The 17,446-nt window shown below is 32.4% G+C and overlaps 1 pseudogene; it reads right to left on the bottom strand.

The window, feature by feature from the left end:
• Nucleotides 1-299: 299 nt before the first annotated feature.
• Nucleotides 300-13,008, bottom strand: LOC146949991 (F-box/FBD/LRR-repeat protein At3g14710-like; annotated as a pseudogene).
• Between the last annotated feature and the right edge of the window lie 4,438 nt (nt 13,009-17,446).

Consider the following 17,446-nt stretch of genomic DNA (forward strand, 5'->3'; position numbering starts at 1 on the left):
TCAAGGGATGAAAATAGGCCTTTCCCTATTGGAAATATTTACAGCCGAGGATATATATATCCCCCGTAATTAGGGTATTTGACAATTCATTGGCTTCACAAAGTATTTTTTCACAAACTTCTGTCCTTGGACCGACTATGAAACTAAGACTCATTTCATGAGTTTGTATCTCCTCCATGGCCATACTATCAACTATCCAGGATAATAGATATCTTGAAAAAATTCCATGTTCTGTTGTAAGAACTTAGAACATAATTGGAATATATGCAAAATTAGATTAATAAAACTGCATGTAGCAATTACATATATTCTCTAAATAAAATATGAACCAACATTGTATTCCTCTTACTTCAAAAAAGAAAATGGTATTCCTACATTTTAAAATCTTACTAAGATAAAAATTCTATAATTGCTGAGCTAGAACTTTTCTTAAATGATAATAGCTCTTTTTGAAATCTGGAGTCACAACGAATACTGATTCTCTCCAATACCTGACCATTTTCTATGAAAAATTTGCCGACACTTAATCCACACTTGGAGCGACCAAAAATTTCAAACTTCAACGCTTTAAGAGTAGATACCTATTGGAAAATACACCCTCCGATCACTATTATAAGCAAAAATCAACATTATACTTTCATTCATTAAATGATGTATGTGGTCTATAATAAAGACTACATACATCATTTAATGAATGAACCTAGAACGTTGTTTTTTGCTTATAATAATGACCGGAGGGTGTACATCAGTAATTGATTTTCCTATGTTATTGTTCCCTATGATATTATTTTCTAGTCAAGTCTAGAGAATTTCATTGTCATTTTTCCAATGTAACAATTTTCTAGGCTAGTCTAAGTGAACATTAATTGTATTCTCTCTATAAAAACCAACCTTTGGCTGAGAAATAAATCATCTGTTATAAAACTAAGTAAATAGAAACAATAATAGAGAGAAGGAGAAGAAGAGAGAATAGAGAGAAGTATTCTTATTCATTGATGTTTTTCTGAATGTTACAATGAGCTCTATTTATAGGGAAATAGAGTAGCATATGAACCAAGCCCAATAGTCTAGTAGTATGGTCCATTAACCTATTTGCTATATGGACATCCACTTATAATATTCATAACACTCCCCCTTGGATGTCCATCGAGGATATGCCTCATTAAAACCTTACTAGAGAAAAACCCAGTGGGAAAAAAATATCTAGTGGAGGAAAAAGAGTACAATATCCCTTATGTGTGATAATCTGTCTCGTTAAAAACCTTATCAGGAAAACCCAATGGGATAAAACCATGGTTAAGGGAAAAAGAGTGCAGAACACATTTATGTCTCCCCCTCATAAAGACAATCATATATGAGATGAAGAAAGTCAAATAATATATGTTCTAGTTTCTCAAAAGTTTTGCTTGCAACGACTTTGTTGAAAGATCTGATTATCTTCATAGTCTTCTTCGAATTAGTAGTACTTGAGAAGTTTCTTCATATTGATTTGTTGCAAGAGAACCTTTAAGAAATCTACAAGCTTCTTGTATTTGTAAAATCATCATCCGTAATTGAAGATCATTCTTCACTTCCTTGATTATGTTGTTTCTCTAAGATACAAAATGTATGCTTGACTTTGTTCTGATATCTGTATTGATAAAAACAAAATACCACAATACATATAATTAACAAAATATATTAATGTCCTCGTTTGAACTAAGATATGGTACTTCAGGACCAATTCAAGTTGTTTATCATTTTCTTGAGGACATGATCTATACTAACATCAAGTGACATCATAATCATTTTAGTACACAATCAACTAGATTTGTCCATATCAAATACAAGTGCTATATACGTTTCTTGATGCACAAAATCTCATAATAAATATGCCAATCCAAACAAATTTTGCGCATGCAATATATTTAATTTCAATTTTCAAATATTTCTATCATCGATAGATGTTAGAATCTCTTCAGGAGTTCAATAATATTTATACCATCATCATTAAAAATGATTATAACAAATTAATTTACAAATGTTTAGCATGGACATATGATGTCATTTCATCAATGTCTCATGAAAATTAGCTCCTTCATGGAGTTTAATATAATCATCGATTTCAAGTGAGCCATACAAATACATTGTAACATATCTTTCATAAAAATTGAGCCTTTAATGTGCTACTAAACTTAACCAAACAATAATAAGTTCTTGAATTCACTTCAGGTGAATATGTCTCTTGAAAATAAAATGTAGACATTTACCATTCACTTCTGGTGAATATATCAAACTCTATATGTATTTTACAAATATAATTCTCTTTCGCGCGAAACATCATACATATCCAATTAACTTCACATCTTCAAGTGTGCGGATTACAAGTTCAAAAAGTTTAGCTTTACAATGCGAGTTTGATTTCACTGAAATTGTCTCTTTCCATTTGCAGATATTTTCTTTATCTATAATCTTTAATAAACTTTAACTCATGATCCTCATCATTAATTATCACATATAGCGCTATGTTATATACAAAAACACGTCAATGTTGACTTCATTTTGGTTCCATCTCATTCCATTGAGATCTTTCATTAATGACATAATTTATCAATATTTCATAAATTTCAGGTACCTCATCAATTCTTCTGGAACTTAAAATTCAATTTTGTCAAACGACTCTTTTAGAGTTTCCACATCCTCATTTGGGTTATCTTTCTTTTTAACTCCTTTTATTGTTCGAGGATTTTTATATTTGGAACCGATTGGTCTACCACACTTCATGCTTGGTTGACACTCATTTGCAATATTATATTATCCGACTGGGACATCTATTTTGTTTGGAGTATTAGCAGCTGCTATTTTAATTTCTTAACTTTACAAATGAGTTATATCTTGAGGATCAAGAAGAGACAATGATATTTCTTTTCAAATAATTTATTTGAACTTCAGGTTCACATTTTTCAGCTGCTTATTCTCTCCCCCTAATATTGGGAAAACTAATTCATCAATTGATAATCAGTCTACTGCGCTGTAAACAAGTCGGCTCAATATAATTTATAATAGATGAAGATTCATATCGATATATTTTCCCAATATTCTTTCAAGATCTATCTAAGTGCATTATATTGGAGCAATTGTGCTATACACAACACATCCAAAAATTTACTTAGATGAGAATAATAAGTTGTTGACCTCAAATAAATTATAAATTAAGGGGAGGGCTTACATGTAGCTACTTGTTGGCTTGATGCAAAACAATATCTTAACATACAAGAATACATTTTCCCAAAGTAGAATTTAGAAGTTATTCTCTCATAAGTATCATTTACACAATTAACTTTAGACGTCTAAAGAATGGATCTTCAAGTCCATTTTTACGAGCATATGCTAGCACTTGTTCAATATCAATTTCGATTGACAAATGATACTTATCAAATGCTTTCTGAAAAATTCAGAAAATAAACTCTTTGTCAAATTTGTTGACAGAACAATCTCACAAACTTCTCGTTTGTGAGTTAAGAATAATCATACATGTCTTTTAGTTGATCCACACTTTCGGTGTATTGATTCACAAACCTTATATGCATTTACATATATTGAAAGACTAAAATTATCAAGTTTTCTACTTCTTGAAAAAAAAATTAAGACACATTTTTTTTTATTAAAGAATCTTCTGGTTCTTCAACACAAATCCATTAAAATTTAACTATTTTCGCATCATAATGAATCCGGGATAACCCAACCGGTCTTGCCAACGACAAACTTAATATAATATGTAAACTTCTGGTTTACATAATATGTGCTTCCATTGCACTAATATAAGCGTATTACAAATCATAGACAACATCACTTTTCCATTACACTTATTTTCACCAGAGTATATCTCGTAATAGAGATATGTAACATATATTTTTCAATATGATATCCATTTGGATGGATATTTTATAACTCAATAAAATCATATTAATTAGAATGCAATCTCAACGTGTAACTTGGTTACTTTATGTAACAATACATTAGCTCTTCAGGAGCTTCGAGTAATCTTGTAGTTCTTCGGGAATTATATCACAAATAATCAAGAAAAACAATTTTGAGCAATTCTTCTGGAATTGTTATATATTTTTTAAGAATTACCATTTGAAAGATGATTTGTAAACTTCTGGTTTACAATAATATTCGCTTCATTTGTTTTTATCAATTTGAAACAATAATAATAAACAACAACAAAATTCTACCCAAATAAAATTATATAAGGAATATTCTTAAAAACTTGATTTATCTTTTGCATAACCATCATTTTATCAATTATAAAATAAACTAAACACGAAATTTCTCGAAGAAGTAAAAGTTTATAAATCATAAAGCTTTTCTTTCAAGGTAATATTTAGGCAACACAAATTGTCAATAAAATATCCTTTTCAAGTTTGATATCTCCACAATGTAAATTACATGTGAGATCAAGATCAAATAAATGTATTTCATAAGAAAATATACATATCTAACATGTATTGTTTATGAGATAATAATCTTGAAGGATTTAGAAGTAAATAAGAGAACGATAATTCATAGAATATATTTTCAAGAATTATGTAGAGAAAAATGTGTGCTTACCTTGTAATACAAGCCATCTAGAAGTATAAGAAAGAAGAAAATCATAACCAAACTTTGATAATGCAATAAGAAAACAATCTTGCCAGATTCAATCCATATAATAGAAATATGATCGTATCAAGAAAATCTTTGATCAAATAGTAATTTTCTATCTAATCTAAGTTCATACTAAAGGAATTGTATGACCTTGGCATGTATCATATCAATACTAATCTTTAGTAAATCAATTACCATAACCATGATATTAGTTATATAAAACAAATAGTATGAACCATTCACTTCTGGGAATGACATTCAATGTGACTTTTCACTATTTTGATCAAAAACCACTCATTATTCAATTACAAATGTGAGTAACCTTTCAAAAATATTCTTCAAGATATTCACTCATTTTGCTACTTCAGGAGCATATTCGAGTGGTATAAAAACATCTATTGTCTCATATTTTCCTCCTTTTTTTCATGATAAAATAGATCTTATAAATTTGTGTTATGTTATGATTTAAATGTGTAGTTCTTCAAGAACTCAACATCAAATTTACATAAACGGTGACCAAGAAAAATCACCGTTTTTTACGGCCCATAAGGGTGTTTATTAAAGCATTAGTTCTTCAGGAACTGTGCCACAAATCTTCATGAACAATGATTGAGATAATTCATTCCTTAAGTAGTCCTTCAGGGATGCTTTCAATAATATGTTTATTTTAGTTCTTCAAGAACTATATCACAGATGTTCATAACCAATAATCTTTGAAAATTATTCTTCAAGTAATCCTTCAAGGATGCATCACTATTGAATTTTTCAAGAATTCATTGAAAATAAAAATTTGCCTTTTAAATTTTCAGAAACCAACATATTTAAACAAAATTTGAGACTTTTGAGTTCTTCTGAAACTCATAGAGAATAAACTCTAGACTTTTGAATTCTTGTGAAATTCATATAAAATTTGGTTTTTAAGTTCTTCAAGAACTATATAACCGATCCAATCAGTTAATTGTAGGATCCTTCTAGGATGTATCATTACCGAATTCTTCATGAATTCATAGAAAATAAAACCAAGTTTTTAAGTTCTTCAAGAACTATGCAATATATTTAAACAATGAAATCAATTCTCTAAGCAATCCTTTAGAGATTAACACTTTTGAATTCTTCAAAAAAGAGTATAGAATAAATAATCACAGTAACATAAAACAATTCACATAATAATGATTTAATGCAACCATAATGACATAACATTTTAATATGGTAATTATTCGTGAATATTAAAATACTAATGATTACAATATTAAAATACAATAAAATTCACATTAAAGAAAAAAATACAGTTACTACTCTTGCACATTAAGATATTATTCATCAAGTGATTAAAATATACACTAAAGATGATCATACTAAAACAGAGCAAATTTACGATAAAAATAATGAAAATTGTGCTACTTTTGCAATCCTTCAGGGATATTAAAATACTTCTTGAATTCTTTGTGAGTTCTTTCGGAACTATATAATAAATTAAATCTTGATCAAAAATATATAATAACTCTAATTAATTCATTTGTACAATCCTTCAGGGATGCATCTTTGTTGAATTCATTAGGAATTCAGTAAAAAAAATTGTGTTTTTAAGCAATCCTTCAGGGATGCAACATCTTTGAATTCATCAGGAATTCATTGGAAAACAATTTGAGTTTTTAAGCAATCCTTCAGGGATGCAAAACCTTTGAATTCATCAGGAATTCATTAGAAAATAATTCGAGTTTTTAAACAATCCTTCAAGGATGTGTTCCTTTCTGAATATAGTTCTTCAGGAACTATATTATAGATTTGATCAATCTTTTATGCAATCCTTCAGGGATGCTTGAATTTTTAATTAAAAATAAACAAACAGTATATAATTTGCATAATAACGATAAAGTGTATCTATAAGGCATTGATTCCAAATTGATGGAATTACAACAATAGCCTATAATCATCGATACAAAATTACAATCTACTATAATAGATTAAGAAGAGTTATGTACCTTCTTAGTTGATTAGAGCGTGCTGATAACGTGTTATAAAACTAAGTAAATAGAAACAATAATAGAGAGAAGGAGAAGAAGAGAGAATAGAGAGAAGTATTCTTATTCATTGATGTTTTTCTGAATGTTACAATGAGCTCTATTTATAGGGAAATAGAGTAGCATATGAACCAAGCCCAATAGTCTAGTAGTATGGTCCATTAACCTATTTGCTATATGGACATCCACTTATAATATTCATAACATCATCAAAGTATTAACCTATTATCTTTCAATATGGCATCAGAGCTCCCGGTGTTTGGGGGTCTCTCTTCCGCGTAAAAAAAAAAAAAAAACTCTGATTAAGCCACTGTAATTATAGGTACTTGTGTTGTACCTCTATTACCAAGTATATCACCACTGTGTGTCCGATCACCATCCTATGCTAATAACTGGCCAGACCATCAGAACCAGAACAAAAAAAAAACTGAGTCAAACGCCGAAAATCCCGCCGCCGTTCACTGCTACACGCGCCTCCATGCACTTCTTCTATACCGGCGTGTGAGGCTTACTCGCAGCAACGTTGCCGACGCGTGCCTACCACGCACCGCCTTCCAGACTGCCGTTTCTCATCGTATTACATCAGTTTCTTCGTCGGCGCTTTCCTTTTCTATTTGAGCGGTCAAAATTCAGATTGGAGACACTTGGTTTTTTAGTTTTCTTTGGTTCACACTGTTGATTATAGTGTTCCAGCAATTTGACTTTGGTGGCTGTTTGTTTCTCTCTTCTTTTAAAGATGGCAGAGGTTATTCATGATAAAATGTTAAACAATCCTTGGTGTGATTACTGTAAACTTGAATGGCATACGCGTGAAAATTGTTGGAAGCTCAAAGGCAAACCTCCTAACTGGAAGAAGAAAGGTGATTGTGCATTTCAGGCTAGTAATTCTGATCAAGCGCAACAATCCTCTTCAACTCAGCTTCAACTCACTACGGAACAACTAGACAAGTTGTACAAACTCCTCAAGTCTCCAACTCTTTCTTGCTATATAACAACAAAAGGTAATTCTGCTTTTCTTAGTGTCAGTCCTAGTCATGCTTGGATAGTAGATTCAGGTGCCTCTGATCAGATGACAGGTGAGTCCACTTTGTTTTCTTCATATAGTCCATGTGCAGGTAATTAAAAAATAAAAATTGCAGATGGCTCTTTTTCAGCCGTTGCAGGTAAAGGGTCAGTTGTGTTGTCTCTAGAGTTATCTCTTGAAAATGTTCTTCATGTTCCAAAATTATCATGTAATTTACTGTCTGTCAGTAAATTAGCCGAAGATACAAATTGTCAAACAAATTTTTTCCGATCTCACTATGTCTTTCAGGATTTGAACTCGGGGAAGATTATTGGCAATGCTAAGAAGAGTGGAGGACTCTACTACCTTGACGTTGGATCTGCATCACAACTACCTTCAAAACCAATAAGTTCTTGCTTTGAATCTTTTCTTGTTTTGAATAATAATGATGACGACGTTATGTTGTGGCATTTACGATTAGGTCATCCTAGTTTTCGTTACTTAAAACAATTGTTTCCTAAATTATTTCATAATAAGAACTTTTCTTTGTTTAAATGTGAAGCATGTGAATTTGCAAAGCATCATCGTTCCCAATTTCCAATACAGCCTTATAAACCATCAAAACCTTTTTCTATTATTTACAGTGATGTTTGGGGCCCTAACCGCACAAGTACACTTTCTCTCAAAAAATGGTTTATCACATTTATAGATGACCATTCCAGAGTATGTTGGGTGTACTTGTTAAAGGGGAAATCCGATGTTTGTAAAGGATTTTATTACAATGGTGCAAAACCAATTCCAAACAAATATTAAAGTCTTTAGAAATGATAATGGCAAAGAATATTTTAACACTATTTTGGATGATTTTTTTCTTAAAAATGGGATTGTACATCAAAGTTCATGTCCCAATACTCCTCAACAAAATGGAGTTGCTGAAAGAAAAAATAGGCATTTATTGGAGGTTGCTAGAGCCTTACTTTTCTCAAGTAAAGTACCAAACTACTTGTGGGGCGAAGCTGTTTTAACAGCTGCATATTTAATTAATAGAATGCCTTCCAAAGTTCTCAACTTTCAAACCCCAATTAATACTTTCAAAGAATGTTTTCCTAGTACTCGTGTTTCAACTGATTTGATATTAAAAATCTTTGGTTGCACAGCCTTTGTTCATGAACATAAAAATGTTGGAAAACTTGAACCACATGCTATAAAATGTGTTTTTGTTGGATACTCTCCAACCCAAAAGGGATATAAATGTTTTGATCCAAAAAACAAGAAAATGTTTGTCACTATGGACGTTACATTCTTTGAAAATAAACCTTTTTTTGATGACACTCATCTTCAAGGGGGGGATATAAAGGAAGACTCGTTTCAAGATGAGGACATGAGTTTTTCAAATAATTTGTCTTTGCCTATATCACAAAGTTCTAAGACTTATACTTCTGCACCAATAGAAAATGGACATGATTCTTTATCTGATCCTACTCCTGTTATGAGTAAGGAACTTGGTGAATCCGAGCCTACATTTTCTCATGTAGAAAACAATGAGAATCTTGAAGCACTTGATAATGATGATCTAATTGAAATGCCACAAAATAATGAGTCACTTAAAGAGAACATATTTGAACTAGGAAATGGGATTTGGAAAGGGGAGGTTTTTGTGAAAAAGCACCACAAAGAAAGGGATGAGTCCACATCTCAACACTGTCATGAATCTGAACCGGGGAATAATCAACCTCCTAAGAAAAGGAAAGGTAAGTATATCTCTGTTTCTGAGAGTCATATTTTGTATCCTGATATAGATGATCATGTTGCCATTAGAAAACCTGTTAGATCTTGCACTAAACACCCTATGTCCAATTTTATATCATATTCAAATTTGTCTCCATCCTTGTCTGCCTTCACCTCAAAATTGTCTAGGGTAGAAATTCCAAAAAATGTACAGGTTGCTCTAGAAATTCCAAAGTGGAGGGAAGCTGTATTTGAGGAGATGAAAGCTCTTGAAAAGAACAAAACCTGGAGTGTCACGACATTACCAGATGGCAAGAAGACGGTTGGATGCAAATGGATGTTCACTGTGAAGTATAATTCAGATGGGTCAATTGAAAGGTACAAGGTTCGCTTGGTGGCTAAGGGATTTACTCAAACCTATGGTATAGACTACTCTGAGACATTTGCTCCTGTTGCAAAATTGAACACTGTTAGAATTCTCTTGTCTCTTGCTGCTAATCTGGATTGGCCTCTACATCAGTTAGATGTTAAGAATGCCTTTCTCAATGGCAATCTAGAAGAAGAGGTATATATGGACATTCCTCCTGGTTTTGAAAACAAATTTGGATCAAATGTATGCAAACTAAATAAGTCTTTGTATGGATTAAAGCAGTCTCCAAGAGCTTGGTTTGAAAAATTCACTCAATCCATGAAGAGACAAGGGTACATTCAAGGACAGGCTGACCATACCTTGTTCACAAAGTTCTCCCGCGATGGAAAAATCGTTGTCCTAATTGTTTATGTTGATGATATTGTCCTTACTGGAGATGATACAGTAGAAATGGCAAAAGTAAAAGAGAAATTAGCAGCAGACTTTGAAATCAAGGACTTGGGATCCATGAGATATTTTCTTGGTATGGAGGTTGCTCGATCAAAGAAGGGTATTGTGGTTTCACAACAAAAATACATTTTAGACTTATTAAAAGAAACAGGAATGAGTGGATGTCGTCCAGCAGATACCCCTATGGATCCTAATGTTAAACTTTGGGGAGAAGGTAGTGTTTCGGTTGATACTGGAAGATACCAGAGATTGGTTGGGAAATTGATTTATTTGTCACACACCAGACCTGATATTGCTTTCTCAGTTAGTGTAGTAAGTCAGTTCATGCATTCTCCTTTCGAGGAACATCTTGAGGCAGTCTATAGGATACTGAGATATTTGAAGGGAAATCCCGGAAAAGGCTTATTTTTTAAGAAGACTAGTGAAAGAAATGTGTCTATCTTCACCGATGCTGATTGGGCAGGTTCAGTCACAGACAGAAGATCAACCTCGGGATATTGTACCTATGTTTGGGGTAATCTTGTGACATGGAGAAGCAAGAAACAAGGAGTTGTAGCAAGAAGTAGTGCAGAAGCTGAGTTTAGAGCTATGGCTCAAGGTATTTGTGAAGGATTATGGATCCATAGAGTCCTAGAAGAACTTAAGATGAAAATTGAGCTTCCATTAAAGTTATACTCTGACAGTAAAGCTGCTATTTGCATAGCTCATAACCCAGTTCAACATGACAGAACCAAGCATATTGAGATTGATCGACATTTTATAAAGGAGAAGTTAGATGCTGGAATAATATGTCTACCTTTTGTTACTTCGAGTCAACAAACTGCAGATATCTTGACCAAAAGCTTGGCAAGACCCACCTTTGAGCATTTGATAGACAAGTTGGGCATGATAGATATCTATGCACCAACTTGAGGGGGGGTGTTGGAAAATACATCAGGAATTGATTTTTCCTATGTTATTGTTCCCTATGATATTATTTTCTAGTCAAGTCTAGAGAATTCCATTGTCATTTTTCCAATGTAACAATTTTCTAGGCTAGTCTAAGAGAACATTAATTGTATTCTCTCTATAAAAACCAGCCTTTGGCTTAGGAATAAATCATCAAAGTATTAACCTATTATCTTTCAATAATACCAAACAAAGAGGCACAGTTTCTAGGCTCAGCAGCATTCCTTCATGATACTTCTCTTGGAGACCAGAAAAATAAAAGATTTTTATCGTTTGGAAACCTACAAAAAAACTGGATGAATTGTTTAGCAACGTCCAAATAAAATTCGATGAAAATACACAAACAATTAAGGATAATCACTAAAGTCTACACAAATAGAGAAATTGTCAGCGACAAACCTCTAAAATTAGAGTCTCCAGGCAGGGTGACTTTAGGAGTATGCTTAACATATATTCGCAGCCAACAAAGCTTAGTTCCAAATGTCTTAACATTTCAAATGGAGGAATATCTGCAAAAGAATGTTTCCCTCCTGCAAACATGACTAACTACAAAAAATTGTAGTATAATTGTTGCTGTTAGGACAATATATCTAAACTATGTCCATAAGATAAATTTAATGAAAAATTACACAATTCTGAACTGTAAAATGATCAAACTCATGCTCAATGTTTCAAATGACATAGACCTTTATCTATCACACAAATAACACAACTTTTGAAACGTCCACATTTTTAATTTTGCTCACTCATTCATTATGTCGAGACAAAAATTACAAATCACACTTAACTTTGGTAATTATTTACATTGACTTCAATATCGGAAGGTAGAAATACTTGTCAATATATGCATTGAAAATATGCCTGCGAAATGCAATCATGCACATAGTGAAGCAAGAAAAGTAAAAAAAACATACCTGCAAAATGCAACCATGCACACAGCTTTAGACATTCTGGATTAATACTGAGAAGTTTAAAAACAAAAATCCCAATTTCTTGCGCACTCTTCTTCTTATTATTATATAGAGTAATATCAGCAGATGCTACACTACGTGCCTCTAACAAAATTGTATCTGACATATAACCATAATAACAAAATGTTGCAATGCGCGAAGCATGAAACTTAATTTCAGCATGCGACGTGCGATAGAAGGGATGATAGCTTATTGAAACTACTTCAAGCAGAGGTACTTGTAAAGTGACACTCTTCACACCTGACCAAATGCAACCAAATGTCACAAACTTTCTAAGAACTGGGAAATTAAGTGTCAACATTTTGGAGTCATTAGAAGAGCCGCAACTAATTATGATGCAACACAAGTTCAGAACCGTAAGGGATGAAAGACAAACAAAAAGGTAGAAAGTGTGATGGCACACCGACTCAACACCAATTCCTCTAAAGACTGGTATTTTAAAAGAGGATCAGACGAAACTGCGAGGTCATTCTGCAAATAGAGACAAAGCTTTCTGACTCTCAGATTTATAGCCACAGATATCCTCTTGTTAGTATAAGAAGAGTCATACTCCTCTGACATTTTAAGAGAAAAACTTCGGATGTGTGCGCTATTCAGTAGAAGCAGTACCCTATCTACAAAGTCTACAAAGCATGTTTTTCTTATCTCGTTGGAAGAACAATACCCTTTGTCATCAAAATGTAGTTTTGTGAGAAATGTCCATAGGTATATCCACCTCTTTGATAAAACACTGGTAGAAACTGCATCTTTAGTAGGAAGAAAAGCAAGAATGCAACTAATGATGTGGTCAGGTAGGTTGCTTATCAAGTCTTGACCCTTGCTGGATTTTCGCCTCTTAGAAAGCTTATGTTTACGTCTATCAAACGTATCAACGGAATTGGAGTCCATTGTTACAGCAAGTTCCTATAAAAACAATTAGATGCATTGTAAAGCTCTATATATTTGCAAACATACCATTCTTAACATGCGCAATGACATGACTTTGAGGCTTTCACTATCTGAGTTTTTTTTTCTTTTGCAAAAAAAAAAATGAAATAAGGAGGGGGAGTAAACTATATTACATGCTCATTGGTTCAATTCATTCAAAGGTAGAATATTAATCTCAACCAAAATGAAAAATACAAATTAAAGAGTTTTGATTCTACCTCGAATATAGGGCACTTCCCTGAAAGCACATGTACTCAATTAAGGTTTTGAGGAGCAGGGGCTGTCCAATTTTTATGGTTGAATCATGGGCTGTCAACAATGGTAGCTTGAGTGATGGTAGACTACAGCCACCTACAGATGAAGAATGATGACGCGGAACTTGAAGGTCACTTTCAGGTGGTAGCGAAAGGAGGCGGAAGCTGAAATAAAATCAAAACCAATGTCAACATACTTGGATTGACCATCGACTCATTCAATATATTGTCACTGGTCAAACCAATGAGTAACTCAATGAACCGGCAAGTTACCTGTTTAAACGCATGAACAAATATATATCAAAAAGATTTTAATGGGTAGTCGAGCATGCATTATCAGTGTAAAATAGTTTTACACTTTCATCAAATGAGAGATCACCATATTTCCATGTCATACTACGAATTTCAAATCAAAATACCCGTACAAAGGACGTGGTAAAATAGTGGATGTTTATAAGATGTCAGTGTAAAACAAACTGATAGTGGATATCCTTTAACAAAAAATTGGGGAATGACCTAAAGCAAATAAAATAAAAAGGATTTGGCAGTGCATATCCTTTAAATCCAACTAAATAAAGTAAAAAAAAATTACAACAATGTAATATATTTTCCTAAAAATTATAAAAGCTTCACACCACACTTAAAAAAGATTCAGGTAAATTCACTAAACAATTAATACTAGTACTACTGTACTAGTATCACACAACACATAGAATAAACCTATGTTGTCACTTGTATTAAATTATCACAAACATGATGTGAGTGAGAGAGAGAAAATTATCACAAAAGTTGTAAAAAAATGGTTGTATAAATATCATTTCTCTTTTGATTATTTTAAGTGAGCTATTTTATTTTTTCTTTTCGGCCATGTATGATTCGCGATGAAGCATAGACACTCCTTAGATTAGGTGTGTCTCGGTGTTCAAACACGGTTCCGACACCCACACATATGATTACACTGAATAATGTCATTTTCTTACATTATTATTTGTGTCGTTTGTCCGTGTCGTGTCTGGTATCCGTGTCTACGTCTATGCTTCATTGACTCGTATTCTGGAATTCCTCCTGCATTCGAGGAAGCTCTATTCTTTCTTCTCCTTCTTCTACTAATACTAAGCCCTTCATTTTTCTCCTAGTTTCATTTCCTTGTTATTTTCTCTTAATTTGGTTTTTAAGTTTTCTTTTTGTTTCTCTCAACAATTAGTTCATTCTAATATCGAAAAGCGAAACACAAAGTCTTAATAAAATCAAATAAGATTAGTTCACTTTGATTAGTTATTTCATGAGGGGAAAAAAAGAAAACAAACTTACAAGGTTTTAATTATAGATGATGCATTCAGTATTCAGTTGAAATACATGAAGCTTGCTGCAGCGATGGTCAAGCAGTAGCCACCAGGGCTGAACGGCGGTGGAAATCCCCCCGGAGGAACTGATTTAAAGAAGTCAGAACCCTAGTGCCATAAACAATTAATTATTTTTTGAGGAAAACAATTAATTTTTTTAACTAAGAACAAATTAGTTTAGGAGTCAAATATTAATTTGTCCTAATATAAAAATAAAAATGACTAATTTAAGTATTATTTTTGGTCATAGAATAAATTGGATCGTGGTCTACAAGTGTTAGCTCGAAAGATTAAAATACGGAAATTGTTAGGTTAGATGCATTATAAGTGGGGTTCAAACTGACCATTGTCATTTCGTCTATCCATTCAAAAAATGGATCGCAGGAAAATTGTATGTTGAAAATGGTTTTTTTTTTTTTAGGTAAAAAAGGTTCTTCATTCTATTTAATTTTATTATATGAAAGAAAGATCATTCTATTTAATATTAGTGTCGCTTTAGAAGTACTCGTGAGCTTAACTCAGTTGGTTTGGACAATACATAATATATGCAAGGTCCGGGGTTCAAACCCCGGCCACTACAAAAAAAAAAGTGTCGCTTTAGAAACTTTACCATGCAAGGTCTGGGGTTCAAACCCCGGCCACTACCCAAAAAAAAAGTGTCGCTTTAGAAACTTTACCCAAAAAAAAAGTGTCGCTTTAGAAACTTTTTTGCTATTTATTTGTCATTTTTAAATAATATAATGAATTTTTTATTTCAAAGAGAAAAAAACCATAGTATAGATATAAAGTTTTCATCGCCGTTTTACGATTACTAATCATTTTTGAGGAACATGTTGGACACACAAGGCCAATTTTTCTTTCAACCAATTTTTCTCAATACACAAGACAAAGATTGAACCCTAGACCATTTGTTTAAGGGATTTAAATCTCTTACCACTTGTATCAATTCATTATATTGGGTCAATTTATAAAATCTCTTCATTTTGAAAATCATTCAAACCAATAGAATTTACACAGAAGAATTTGAACTGACCTCTAAAATTACATTACGTCAAAAAATCATCTCATTCAAAGGCACTATGTTAAAAAGTGAACAAATAAATCACTAATTTTATCTTCAAAATTGTAATGACCTATCAATTTTGTCTATAAAAGTTGTGATATAGCAAGAGCGTTCTTAAAATCGAAGAGCATCCATAGAAATCGTCCTTCAATTTTTTTTCTTTTAGAGGATATGAGGTGATCGTTTAACTACCTTTAAAAATCACTTTTAAATTAAAAATCACTTTTAAAAAAATAAAAAATCTACCATTTCCCTCTCTCTCTCTTTATCCCTCTCTTATTCCTTTCCATTTACTTTGTTGAAAAAAAATCTTCTTTCCATTTACATCTTCTTCCTCATGATCTTCATTACAGATTTTAGAAACCTCACTATCATTCCTAAACTTTAGAGATTGTTGCTTGAACTCAAGTTTGTTTCAAAGCTAACTTTTTTCCTTGTTTGTTGAAGTAGACTCTCAAACCATAATATTGTATTATGCTTAAACTTCTTCTTGTATACTTATGCTCTCTAGCCCACTCTCTTTTTAAAAATCAACTTCTATTAGAAGAATGAATGTGAGAGAGGATTAAAAGTTAAACTAAATGCTAATTTTGATACAATATAATGTACCATCTACACCAAAAACTATTTTTTGACGGACCTATTAAGCCTTGTAATTATTTTCTCTATTTTCAATTAAGCCTTGTTATTCTTTCTCTAAATCTAAAATGATTTAGCTGCTAAAAGTTTGTTAGTAAATTCCAGTGATAGTTGCAATGATTTAGCTGCTTACTGATAGCTGCAGTGAAAGTTGCTTCTTGAGTTGGATTGTGTGCTGTGAACCCTGATATTTCAAAATGGATGACATATCGTATCCCCTGCGTATCCTGCACCGATACCTGCCCGATACTTCCTGATACGTATCAGAAGAGTATCCAAAGATTAAATTTTATTTTTTTTAAAAATAATTATCCGATACTTCCCGATACGTATCAGGAGAGTATCCGATAATTAGCCTGCACTGATACCTGCGCCGATATTTTCCACTTAATGTTAACTAAAATAACTTAACTCTTGAGTACTAATGTGTTCTTTTTTTTGGATATAGTGCTTCCTTTTTTGATAGATATAGTATAACACTAACAATGTTCATTTTGAATATAATATAGCAGTGATGGTGCTCTTTTTGAGATATATTGTTTATGTAATTGACTAATCATCACTCTTTAATCGTCAATATTATTTATATTTATGTGCTACGAGCCTATGACTGATTTCTTTTGTTTGTTAATATATCTGCATATTAAAAAAATGGTTATAATTATATTGTACATTTAATTATATAAGTTTTTTATTAACGTATCCCAGCCGTATCGTATCTTGATTTTTGAAATTTTTCCGTATCGACGTATCGGTGCAGTATCGTATCCGGGCTTCACAGATTGTGTGGTATTGTTGTACCTCGATTAGGAGTGGAAGTGGTTACTGACAGCGGAATTTGATCTGCAGAAAAAATGTTCATCACACCAAATAGCATTCCGCAACCATTAAATTGGATCCAATGGAGATAGACGACTCCTCTCTTCTCTCATTATAACAATTGTCGAATCTTAAATATCTGAGTGAACGTACTCAAAAGGTCTAGTAGAATGATGCATGTCACCCACAAACTTAACTTTACGTTATTTGACCAAATATTCAATTATCACAAAATTCTAGTTTCTCTAATTTATCTATTCCTAGCAAATCTTGTTAAACTA

Source organism: Medicago sativa, chromosome 2 (genome assembly GCF_051527215.1).
Source record: "Medicago sativa cultivar Bolivia chromosome 2, Bolivia_mono, whole genome shotgun sequence".
Classification (NCBI taxonomy): domain Eukaryota; kingdom Viridiplantae; phylum Streptophyta; class Magnoliopsida; order Fabales; family Fabaceae; genus Medicago; species Medicago sativa.